The sequence below is a fragment of the Andrena cerasifolii genome, chromosome 7 (genome assembly GCF_050908995.1).
Source record: "Andrena cerasifolii isolate SP2316 chromosome 7, iyAndCera1_principal, whole genome shotgun sequence".
Classification (NCBI taxonomy): domain Eukaryota; kingdom Metazoa; phylum Arthropoda; class Insecta; order Hymenoptera; family Andrenidae; genus Andrena; species Andrena cerasifolii.
In genome coordinates, this window is record NC_135124.1 from 16,231,516 (window position 1) to 16,244,884 (window position 13,369).

At 45.0% G+C, this 13,369-nt stretch overlaps 1 protein-coding gene and 1 long non-coding RNA gene across 2 annotated transcripts in view; one reads left to right on the plus strand and one right to left on the minus strand.

Moving 5' to 3' along the window:
• Dora (zinc finger SWIM domain-containing dorado) overlaps positions 1-13,369 on the minus strand; it is a 79,280-nt gene that overhangs the window by 18,405 nt on the left and 47,506 nt on the right. The window lies entirely within an intron of this gene.
• On the plus strand, positions 5,239-13,070 carry LOC143371322 (uncharacterized). Its single transcript, XR_013085999.1, has 2 exons — positions 5,239-5,607; positions 12,921-13,070. It is a non-coding gene; the product is annotated as an uncharacterized LOC143371322 (long non-coding RNA).

The window sequence follows — 13,369 nt, forward strand, 5'->3', positions numbered from 1 at the left end:
AAACGAAATTCAGCGACCTATAAAAAAAGCAAAACTGAAGACAAGATGAAGTTTTAGTTTATTTTCATAAAGAATAATAATTTCTGTTAACTTTAATTTAGGTTCAGGCAGAAACCACACATTTTGAGTTATCATTGCAAAACACAAGAAACTTTTTTAAAAAGCCTCTTCAATGATACATCTGTGGCGTCATATATCATGCATATTTTTGACTAAACAAACAAGTTTGTTTAAAGCTTATGATGTTAATAATCTTCATGCCAAAGAGCAAGTCTCAGTTTGAATTTGTTTCTTTGTAATTAATTGAAACACAAATCAAAGATGACCTGTGTACTTTGTTCCTTGGATTCGTCGCGTCTGACCGTTCGCAGGGCTATACTACTTAAAATTTCGCGCAGTGTCCCCTGCGCTCTGATTCTACGCCTAGTCAAGACTCCGTCGTACCAAGTAAATGAGACAGCTTCGATCTACCCCTGAATATCTTTTCACCCGTGGGAGCTGAGCACCTGAAGCTCGATGCGCTGCATTCTGAAACCGTTTGACCAAGTTTCGATGGAACTGGGTACGCGCAAGTTTTCAGTTTCATTAGGAATTGATTCGGTGTTATCGTCCGTGGGTGCTCGGGATCGATCCGGCCGACCTTTGCGTGGAAAGCGGTGGCGAGGCAGCCCGCGGATCGATCGAGCGGAGCCTAACGAGGCGAACAGGCTCGCGAAGTCGCGCGCGAGTCGCTCCCCGCCTTCGGCCGAATTTGGCGCGAGTAGCCGGCGTAATTTATCGCTTAATTAAGCCCGAAAACGGCCCGGAATAGCTACGGGGCTAGGCGGCGTCGCGGTGGGCTGGCGAGAAGGCAGCGCGAAGCTTTCGGCTACTCGGCCGTCGATAAATTTTTGCCAGAGCCCCGGGGTAAGCGTTTTTTCGAGCGCTCCAATTTGCACAGGCACACACGCGACGCCGTCCGCTAACACCCCATATTGATTTTCCCCTGTCGTCGGAGGTGTAAGCCTGAGTTCCAAAAGAGGCCGTGCGCGCCGCGTGTCCCTGGGAAAATAAGAACGGCTAATCGATGCCGAGCAATTTGTCCCTTCCCTCGGCGGCCACTTAAATATTCTACGGTTTACGCTGCTAGCAGGGCTCGGAGGAAGCGAGTTCAGAGCTGGATTGTTCAAGGCGAACGCTCCGGATTCAAGTATCGCTTTGCGAGTGTGTAGCTTCATAAGCGTGTGGGTGAATACCCAGGGAGGTATTCGCTTGAAAATCTACACCCTTATTCTGCAATTGTTCGTGATTCTGTAATATCGTTTAGGATTCGTGGCATTTTAGGATTAATTGTATAGGTACTTGTCTGTTGGTTCGAGTTGAGTCCTCCATTGTAACGGGAGGTTTGAAATGACGGCGAATAAATGGGGATGCGCGGGATGTTTATAACTATAATCACACGTTAATCGAATGAACATCACCTGTTCAGTACATCCCCCGCATACTATTCGCGACCGTGGTTCCCTCTCGCAATGCAATTTTCCCAGGGCTATTTTGCCCCGAGGAAGAAAAAAAGGCCACGTTTGTACGCCGGCTACCGAGAAATTCCCTCGATTGTCCGGGCCAACCCCCCCTCGATGTGTCGATATCCAGCACTTTGCAAAAATTTCCATTACTCCTCCCCCGTTTGCTTCTCCTGCAAATGTTTGGCCGATCGATCCGCGAAAACGTTCCGCGGCGCGTGCAGCTGTGCCCAGCCGATCCAGCCACCGCGTTCTAGAATCTTGCGTTCTTTGGATCGGCTCTCACGACTATTTTACAATTTTAACCATTCAGCAAAGAATACGACGACGAACCTGAACCCCGAATCAGATTAATGCAGAGGTGTCCCAGGAAAGCATCGATAAATTTCAGAGCTGCAACGAGGACACCAAAGCAGACGAAATTGAAAGAAAACATGATCTCAGATTCTGGGTACCCTATTTTCTCTAGTGCCGGACGTTTAAGGATTTTGTCCAGGAAAAAGAAAGAAATAATATTTAGCGGTCATTCCGGTTAGACGGGTTGAAAAAATCGACTTTTTTTAAAAACATTTTTCGACAGTACATATCCTCAAGAATGTACTGTTAAATTTTCATGGAAAAATTCCGATTATTTTAGCTTCTGCAGCGGCATTTTGTAGGGAGCGCAAAGGCTCGGCCTCTGTAGATAAAACCTTTAAACGTGTTTTTCTCGAAACGTCAATTTTTCATATCGCGAAGATAAAATCTCAAAATCTATCGAACCAATTGCTTTATAAATTTTACTGCTTCTTCTGCACACGCGTGACTCTCGCAGGGACTACAACCAAGTATTTTAATTGAGTCTAACATACTTTTAAAATCGAAAATAGCAAAAGAAAAAAGCCGAAAAACATTTTAAAGATAAATCACTAATTATAGTCCGAGCGATAGCGACAGTCATACTGATCAAGAATCTATTTGGATTTTTGGGTTCAGATATTTCTAACAGCTGAATGTTCCTTAAATGTTGCTCTTTTAGGTGCAAAAAGTTCTATAAAAATATATGCTTCCGCTATTTTAAAAAAAAATCACAAACATTCGCCTCTTTTTGGCCTCTTGACTAGGTATAATCCCTTAAATGAATCTCTTTAATTGAAACGTAATTGCAGTATTTTCTATTCCCTCTACGGTTTGCGCGGAATAACGGCTCGGTAGTGTTTCAAATATCGCAGATATAGCTAACGTCCGGTATTAGGTGCCTTCCGGCGTTAAGGGCACTCCTCCTATAACCCACTATCAGCTAATGATCTACATATAATTTCGTCGTTATCTAAGGTCTCGAATAGTGCCAATGTTTATTACACTTCCCTACCGAGAATGTATCCTTGCCAGGGGCTAAAAGACGCAAAGCCCGAAGGGCCCGGTATAAAATCGAAATACTACTGCGAAGCCTCGCATTGCTAACGCAGCGATCGGTGTACAGGAGCGAGGGCCGCGGCCACAAAGGGACCAGCGACGGGGAACGCGAAGGCACCGTCCGGCCGGCGAGACATTTCCTTACGCCCCGGGAATTGAAGAACGACGACACCGTTCGGTTTCTGCCCCGCGGATGCTCGCTAATCAAATAGAAATTGAATTTCCATTAATAACGGGGCCGCAGCCCCGTGGTAACGTCGTTTCCAGGCATATTGAGCGCCGCGCCGGCAAGCGAGCGACCGGGACGACGACGATAAAGCTTTTGTCTCGGTGGATGAACCGCCGTGTTCCCCGTGCGGATGCGGCAAATGGGATTAAAACGATAGAACGTTGCAGGCCTCCACCGACCCCTCAAGGATCCCCACCCCAGCGCGGCGGTTAATCCTCCCTTTGCCGTAGGAATCTTCTGTTTACACGTGTATCCGCCGGGTGCCAGGCAACCGTCTCGCCAACGAGAGTACTTTCGCGAATTATTGGCAAATTGAAACCTCTCCGCGGCTCTGATGCTTGCTGGGTGATTGTCGGGCAAGTATCACGCTTTAATAGAGATGCAGGCTCGCGAGGAGACGACAATACGGTGTCTCACGTGAGAGTGTAACTTTATGACAGAATTATTTCATTATTTTATTATTTCTTAATTATTTTGTCATTAGTTTCATGAAACAAGACCGGTATTTCCCAAGGCGGGCGCTAGGGAGAAATGGGGTGGAGCTGCTGCTTCTAGGGGCAGTAGGGGGGTGTTGAGAAGCAAGCGGGCGGTAAGAACACTTACATTTTAATAAATAGCTTTGAAATTTCAGTTTCTACCTATTTCATTATGCTTATCTTTCATCTAACTTTTTAAGATTCAAAAATTACATGCACAGCTACACTTGGAATTTCTGACAATAGAGATAGATTCCCCGAAGGCGGCGGCGAACAAAAAAAAACCTTGAAAAGGGGGCGGTGCGGTAAAAAATATTGGGGAAACTCTGAACTACGTAGACTCTCCTGTGACAAGTCTCGTGATATATTTTCAAAAGTCTCATCTCTCGCGACTATTTCCATTATTTACATTACAGTTGCTGAGATTTTGGTCTCACGTAAAATCTCATCGTGGATACGCACCTTAAGGCGTGATCCTTTTTTAATCTAACTGCATTGTTTTATAGTCCTCGAAGACTCCCGAAGCAAGTTCTATTTAATAGAATTAGATTCAGATGCAAGAAAAGAGGTCTCTTTCCTCGGGGCGAAGGATTCTTCAGAGTTCACGGATTCAAAATCAGGGATCCGGGTGGTCGATCCTGCAACAACCCCTCGACGAGCATCGGAATCATCGGAGCCGCACGTCTTGGTTGTAAATTTCGCGTTACAGCGAAAATCGAGGATCAGCCTACGGGAACCCCGCCACAGCGCTCTGGTAAGTCCTGCTCCCGGATGGCTGTCACGTGGACGATTCATCTCGACAGCGTCGCGCGAGAGCCTCGAGAAGAATACCCCGAAACGATTTAATTAGCCTCTGCCTAGTTTCATCTCGACCGCTGGAATCTCCACTTCGACTGAACGCACGACTCTGCATCTGCTAGCCGGATCCAATGCAAGGGGGCCTAATCTCCATCTCTACTGTGCATGCAGGTAGGGCAGGTGCACGTTTCACGAGATGCTCCTTTGCGAGGAACAAGACAAAGCAGCGCCCGTAAGCAGGTTTATACGCGTGGCCCTTTAAAATCTTTAATCACCGTTGGTCAACTGTCCACGACGGATGTGGGGCAATTTCGACTCATATTAGAAATTAATTAATATCATTTTCAGAAGCTTTTGCAGTGGATGCTGAATTTAAGATCTTAAATTCTTATTTTTTTAAGGCAGCGACGTTATTATATAAGTCGTGAGCAGTGATGCACTCAGGATTTAACCTTTGGGAGAGCCGAGAAAAATTTATTTAATGCAATTTAATGCAATGCAAGTTCAGTAAACTTCATTAGGTGTTTATACAAATTTATTCAACCCTCGGTTGTCACACTGGGTCAAATTGACCTGGAGTTCGACTTTGCGATCAAATATCTTTGAGACATCATTAAGAATTATACTACTGGCATATATTCTACAATGTTCAAACTTTATCTCAGAATTATTGCGACTTAATTTAACAAGCAGTTTTTAAATAACAATTGATTGAAAATTGGCTGGGTGAAATTGACCCAGTGTGACAACCGAGGGTTAAAGAATAAAATCCAATTTTATTTTCTTTTTACAAAGTCCCTCCTTTGGGGGTGCCAGGGCCGCATGGGTCCTCCCCTCTGGATGCGACACTGGTCGTGAGTAACGTCCAAATAGAGGGTTAAAATCATGGGAGAAGGTGTACCTATTCGGTAACGGGATGCTGTAAATATCAAGCTTGATGACAGAGAGCGCGTTCAGCTGCGGATCCGATGAGTAAAAGGAAGGAACCGAGGTTAAACGTTACACCCCCGCCCCGATATCTGCGCCGTCTATGGCTGGGAAATCAGTCGACATCGAATTACCGTTCCCAGGGGAATTAAGCACGGGGATAGCTGCCTCCCGAGGAGATCCCGTCTCACTCGACATTTCGTCGGGAGGCGTGGGTGGCGTGGCCGTTTTAATCCGAGCGAGGCGCGTCGCTGAAACGCGCCCCCATCGCCGCCGCGAGGTGAGACTCGTAAAAACTTTTAACGTAATAAAGGAACTTCCGGGCTGCCGGCTGAAATTGCATCGGGCCCGAATGGCCGACGGGAAGTGTCTTTAACTCGGTATGCAACGACGAACATCACCCCCCTGACGCGTCGGTTCATCACCACCAACCAGGTGCATCCAGTCGCATTCTGGGAGATACGAGTCTCCCTGAGAGATGAGCGGTGCGACCTACGTCGCGCGGCAGCTCCGATTACCATCAATGTTGGGCGACGCACTCTGTTTTAATTTTGAAATTCAAGAGCTCTTGTAGAGTGCCAAGAATAAATTTAGTGCCAATGGTAATACTGTAATATAGAATTTTAATCTCACTTCTGTAGAGAACAATGTAAGAGCCAATTAGCTAGGAGCAAAAAGGATTGGCACTTACAGTGCTTGCAAATTTTTCAGTTTTCTCTACGAGTCAACGGTGGCACATGCAGGGTTTTCTACAACTACAGTCCTGTTTCCCATGAATCTGTGCCATATTAATGCAATAAAATAGAAAATGTTGCGATGCATTTGGGTTATCGTGTACTTGAGCATATTTAGCAATCAAAACAAATCAGATTCCGCAAAAAATTTAGAGTCAGGCAAGTTTTCTCCCTCTCCTGAGGAATTGGAGTTTTAGCACTTATAGTGTTTTTTACAAGATTCTTCAATTGTTAAACAACTCACTATCGAGAATAACAGAGGCTACTGTTTCAATTATAATACGTGATCGTCCACCATATCAATGAATGGGGTGGGTAATTAATTATGACCCTTATTTGCATCGGGAAGCTTCAGCTAGTGAAACCCTCAAAGCTTGCGTCGACATTCATTGACAATCGAAGCGTCGAGTTTCACAGGGAACGCGATTACAGACGATTCCCGGAGCGGGGATCGAGCGACGTTAAATCGATTGAGACCTTCCACGCGAAAGCTGGCGTCGACGTTCACGCGCGCGGCACCCCAGCTCGTACGTGTAAATGGCCGGTTCTCCCCTCGCCGAGGAAGGCAACTTGACCTCGATGGAAGGAATCATCCCCTCACCGTTGGCCCGCGAGATTCCGTATACACATCCGCCGAAGTCCGAGGGATTACCTCGTCGACGCTGGCAACCGTCGTGCTAAATTCAATCCAACATCGCGGGCCCCAACGACGTCTATTGATTTATCGCGGTACGCGAATTCATTAGCGGATTCGATTATTCGGGAAACGCTGGTCGCGTCGAATTTCCCATCCAGATTGCAACTCCTTTCTGAGAAAACGAGGTTGCAAGTGTTGGAACACTGTGGGATAAAATCGTGGTGGATTATATTGAAACCATCTGAACGGTAGGCGAAAGCTGATCGTATAGGTACTGTGGAGTGATGGGTACCTGAGGAAGATTATCTACCAGGAAATTTGGTGATTAAACAGAAAAATCTACTGGCTTCCAAGTCTGCTTAAAAATTTAACTTTTCGTGATATAAAAAAAGAAACAAGTATCGATCTCTTTGGCATCCGGAAGGATATTATTCTCTTCGCGATACTCCTATTCCGCTATAAATGGATAATTTTACGTACACAATATATATTTTTTTATAGTCTTAAAAAGTGATAGAGTAAAGCTACGAACGTGCAAAACGGTACTTGCAATACTTGTTTCTTTTTTTAATTCAAGAAAAATTAAGATTTTTTTCAGCTGTTACACTAGGAAGAACCCTTAAATTTTCTCCAGGTTCAAAGTAACAAAACTTGGGTGATAAGGAGCAGGCACAGGATTTCAGCGAAAATATGTCTGTCAGTGAACAATTTTATTTTTCACTGCTTCTGTTTCGAAGGAGGAATGGACGCTGCGATAATACGATTGCCTCCCGTGTTCCTGATTCCAAGGGGAGATTTTTCATTTTAACACAGCTCCCGAATCTTTGCTTTTAGGAGCTGGCGAGAGAGAGTAATTACACAGTCGCGAACGGAGATAACACGCGATACTCAGGGCTGAATTCAGTGTTCAATTAAGCCACTTAATGCACCCTGTAATTCCTACGCCGAGTTCGGGCGAATACACCTCGTTAGACTTAATTAGTTCTGCTCGTTTTCGAACAAATATTCTTCCCTTAAGGGGATATTCTAGCGTAGATGGTAGAAAAACATTTTTTTTTTGCTTCATTTCGTAGTTTGTGGTGTGACAAATATTTCTACAAACCGACTTTTTGAAATCCGAAATATTAGTAGAGATGTAGAAGAAGGTCTAAAGGGAATGTCTCCCGTACAGCACTATTGTCTGTAAAAACTTTAAACGCGTTTTTCTCGCAGCAGGGTTTTTCAAGACAGGCGTTTGCATATCTCGAAAACTACTGGGCCGACCCAGTAGCTCTTTTGCGTACACGTTCATAACATACCTGGCTATGGTTTGAAGCTCGGACGAGTTTCTATTTTGTAAAAGATTAATATTACAAAAGCAAAGCAGTCAAATATTTAGTGAAAATTGAACAGTTTTACTAAAAATGCTGCCATTCTGAAAATGTTTATTTTTAGAAGGCCTCCGTGGTTCCAACCACAGAGAGAACCATAATAAATAAAATAAACCTCAGTTTTTCCATTTCAGATTACTAGAACAGTTCCCACACTAACGCCCATCGGAGAAGCATTTTTTGCAGAAGCTTGCGCCACTAACTATATCTATGTATATATGCCATGAAAAAACTCAAAAAAATTCTGAGTGTTACTTCAAACATACCTTAATATGCAGGCAAAACGCCAGATAGTATAAACGTATAGTTTTTGTTGAATAAATTCCCGAAGGTGGCGTTGAAAAACGGGCAGTTACACTAGAGTACCCCTTGAACGTACCCCCTGGGAACATCAAAATTTTAAGAAAAGATTCCATCTGGAAGGATTATATCAAAATGGAGATAACGTTCATTAGACAATACTCAACTCTATCACCTAATTCTCGAGTGATACAATACTTCTGCTTCTAAATTTTAATTTAGAAAATTCTATTCCGCCTAAGCTGAATTCCCTCTTTCATGAATTAAAAGGTTTACTTCAGAATTTGTCCACACATTTCCCTGGCGTTTCAACAACACCAAAAATCCTCCTGAACACCCCTTCACTCCCCAGACTAGTCAGCCGACCAATTAAGAGTTTCTCCTTTAGGTCTCCCCATTTCGTTCACCTCCCTCGCTCCCCTGTTTCGTTCCCTCCGTCGACCCATCGGAAGGACCGAGCAGCCGGTGAAAAAAATCCAACCCTTCCCAGCAGACGCGAATAATCCCCGTGTCCCATCGATTTCTAACAGGGAATGGCGAGCGAAAGGGTGGACGCAGAGATCGCCGTCCCGAAAATTCCGACCCCGCGGAGCAGCAAGACTTTTTTTTTTCAAGCCGATGGATACTTTTGTTTCCCCCGGTTTAACGGCCGTGAATTTCCCGAATATCTCCCCCGGGGGGCCTTCCTGGAAATGAATTTCGCGTGGCGCAACAACGACTGTGCATCGACCCCGCGCTACCCCCGATCGATGTCCCGTCCCACCAGCCACGCTACGCGGAAAGTAGACGCATGAAAAGGCGCGCCCGGGGAGATTTCAATTTTTATCCCCGACCCCACCTCCCCCCTCTGTTCGACCGTAAAAATTGTTTATTCCCCTGGCGATCCGTACGTCCGACGGAATTCATCCTGGCGGAATGGAATAACCCACCCCCGCGAGAGTCGTCGAACGAACCCAGTCTGTCTCCCTGATTTTCAACGACCGGCAACGATTCTGTTTAGAAGTCTTTTTGGGTAATCAATGGAGATAAGAGTGTTTGATTGGAGGAATTAATTTTGAAGCTGGTAAAGGTGCTTTGTCTCATTAGAGACCCAAATTAGGCAAGGCTTTTCCGGAGGGCGGAAGGGGTCGCCAATTTCTTACGTTTTCTTACAAGTGGTGGAGTCAGGTAGCGTCTTACGTAATACTTGTTAAGCTTAATATGAGTACGAAAAAAAGTGAAATTTTGTCGAACTGTGTTATTATCGGGCCAGGAGTTGCGATTGGCGTGGTGTTCGCGAGAGGGCGGCGATTAAGGGATTTTTCGCATAGATCGGAGGGGGAGCGGGGCGATGCAATAATTCGGAATATTTGCTGGGTAATCGAGAGGGAATTGGTACGGGCCTGCAGGAAATCGAGATACAATTTGCTCGGTGGAACGTTCCTCGCTCGCTTTAACCATCTCTCGCGCTAACGATTTTCGAAAACTGATACCCCTTCTGTCGCCCCGCGCAATCTGGATAGAGGGATGCCCACCGCCGACGATAGACCTGTTGATACAGAGTGGCATCGCGCCATTCCCCTCTCTGCCCGGGGTAATTGCTTTCGCCGGTCAATTTCAAGGAGACCGTTCGTTTTCTACGGTCGCATCTTTGCGCCCTCCACTTCGGATTCCTCGGTGTTATCGCTGGCTACCGAAGATGGACGAGTATGTACTACACGGTACCTACCTTCGTCGTGGAATTCGCAATGAAATCTTTGTGAATGAAACTCCTTATAATTCCCTTTTCGATTTACATATCTTGCATGAGGGATCAGAAATTATTTTATCCGCCCATCGATTTAATCCCAATACTCGGTGTATCCACCCCTTACTCCCTAAGAATAACTCCTAAGTACACCAAAGTAATCGAGGATCGTTTAAATCGTCCCCGATTCTTATTTCATCCCTCGTGCAATAAGAGCACAGTTATTAAAGCGTAAAATGGCAAACGCTTTAATAATCTGTCTCGCTTGTCCCTGGCACACCCCCTCACTCCCTGTGATTTCTAGGCGCTTGGTTAAGCTAAGTTTCTGCGCGAGGAATTCACGATATAAAATATAATTAAATCGTGTCTTCCATCGTACACTGTCTTTGGAAGTCGAATACAGTGTTACGAATTGTGCACGTGGGAGGGTGGCTCAATAGGGAAATTTTGAGGAGGCTCTAACCCGAAGGGATTTCACCAGGCAACGTTACCGCCGTCCCTAAATAATCCAGCCATCCCGGGTAATAAAACGTCCTCCTCGCCACGAGGAATTACGGCTGCCACTGCTTCAAAGTTTTCCACTCGGCCGAGAACGGAGAAGCAAGGGAGCCGCTGTGGGGTAAAAAAACCGACGGGGGAGAATCGAAAGGTATCATGGTGATTACCTTCGAACGATCCACCGTTCACCCTGCAGCCATCGTTGAGGAGCAAGTCCCGCTGCCTTTCAGAATGCGTGCGGGGATTAAATATTAATTCGCTGATACCGTCCCATCCCGAACCGCGGGGGTCCGTCGGGGCGACCGAAATTTCCGCCCTCCTTTCAGCCCTCCGAGAGCCTCGTAACCGGGAAAATAGAAAACGGAAAGAGGGACTCGAGGGCCCGGCATAAATGAACGCTCCGGCGTAATATTTTCATCCCGGAGAGGCGGAAAATGGAAAACCAGCTTTCGGTTCATTCGACCATCCCGATTCCGGGGAAATTATCATCCGGGGTCGGTTGCAGCGCCTCCATCGCGAAAACAAATTCCCTTCGTTCCATTCGAATCGCGAAATTCGCCATTCCATAGAAAACGGAGCTTCGCTCTCCACCCTTCAAAAATTTCCTTTCAGAAAATTTAAAAATCAGAAATTTCAAAAAGAAAATGTAGCATTAAGGGGTGAAGAAACGACAGGGAAAACCCTAATTTTTTACGGAAATTAAAAAAATATATATTTGAAGTGGATCGAGACTTTTGGTGTTTTAGCAATCGGGTTTGGCATCCGGAAGGATATTCTCTTCGTAATACTCCTATTCCGCTATAAATCGATATTTCCACTTATAAATTTTGTTATAGTCTTAAAAGGCGATAAAAAACCATGTATGAATAAATTTGTTTCTTTTTTAATTCCCGAAAAAAATCAATTTTTTCTTTCTGCCATTACACTAGGAAAACCTCTTACCAAAGATTCTCAAATGAAATACCGCAAGCTGCTAAACGCAAAATCTAATTCTTAAAATTTCGATACAAGTCTCACCCCTCTTCCGATTTCTCCCTGAAGCTGAAAAACTCGCAGGACATTCGCGTTATTTACTAGCCCCCCTGCTCCACCTCGGGGAAGCTTTCCGCAGAGGAAGAAAAATCATCGTTTCACCCTGAAACCAGGCGCACTCTGGGGGTGGATACGGTCGGGTGAACGGGGGTTGCCGCGAAAATATGCAACCGCCAACAAAAGATCGTCCGGCCTGCGCGCAACACACGGGGAAAGGACCTTTCTGGCACGGCTCCTGCTCATATTTCAGGATCCCTTTCTCCGCCGGCGCACCGTGAAAGAGGGTCTCGAGCGGCGGCACACCCCCGCGCCCTCCCACCGTCGCGCGAAAACGAGGACAAAGAGCCATTTTGCCGTAACGCGATATGTCACGTCGCTGTACGGGGGTGGCGGAGGTTTCTGGGTGGGCGAGGCTTTTCTGTGTCACCGATTTAATCCCGCAGCCAGGGATCCTCCGCTTTCGTCGCAGGGTATCTCCTTAAAGGAGAGGGTGGTGAGGATTTGCAGGGCATTAAGGGTAGCGAGCTTTTCACGAGCTTTTAAACTCTGGGGGTTCGATAATAACGACACGCGCTGTTTTCCACCCCACTCGCGCTATCCTTAGCTCTCGCTGAGTCGAAAGGGAGCTAGAGGGAGTCACGCTTTAGCACTGATTCCTCGAATATCTGGAAAGACGCGAGACTATGTTTCGTTCGTTAGTTTAGTGTTTGCTACTTTCTGCAAATACCTATTTAGTTGCGACGTTCGTTCCACGGGAGCTGGTGGTGATTCATGTATTATTTAAGTTTGTGGATTTAACTCCAGACGCAGTCGTGGCAGTGGTTCAGAGAAGTTAGCGTGATGTTCGTGTGATTAATTGTTAGGAGGTTTTTAGGGGATGCTACTGACATGTTCTTTATCAGACTGAGGCTGTGCAGGCGTAGTTGGTGGCTGAGGATTATCGTCGTCGAGACGTTAAAGGGGTCGTGTAGGTAGTTACGGGTCATTAGCCTCGATAAGCGCATTCGATTATTCTCCCATCATAATAATTGATACATTTCATAGTGACCACTAATAGACGAATTTATTAGCCTATTAGTCCAACGACGGTAATAATACGCTCTTCCGCAGAGTGGCCATTACAGTCATTTCACTATTTCAAGCGAGGAGGGTGTTCTTTTTGAAGGGGACAAGTGGAAGCTCGCTCTATCGACGCAAGAATAGACAATTATCAACCAACTAAATTATTCTCTTAGAAACGGAATAAAACCATACCGATTTTCTTGAGGCTGATTAGTATCGAATCGTTTGTTTCAGATAAGCCTGAGTAGGGAAATCATCCATTTGCCACGGACATAGGTACTTTTTGTGCGGTGCCTTATTGACGCTATAAGAAAACATTTGAAACGAATTAAAAAAATTCTTTTTAATTTTTTTTGTATAATTTAAGAGTAAAAAAAAATAAAACCGTCTTCAAACAAATAAGAAACACTGAAAAGTGGAAAATAAATTTTTTCCTTATTTCATCATTTGCACTGTGTAAATCTTACGCCGACTTAAACAAATGGAGAATCATAGATTAAATAAGGAGAAGCTTATGTTCCACTTTTCAGTGCTTTTTTATTTGTTTGAAGTCGATTTTAATTTTTTTTAAATTTTTATTTTGTACTTTTTTTAGTTATTTAAGTTGTATAACTACATTTAGATAAATGACCTGCGCGTGAAAAAAAGAATCGGTTGCTAGAAACGGAAGATTCCAATAATAA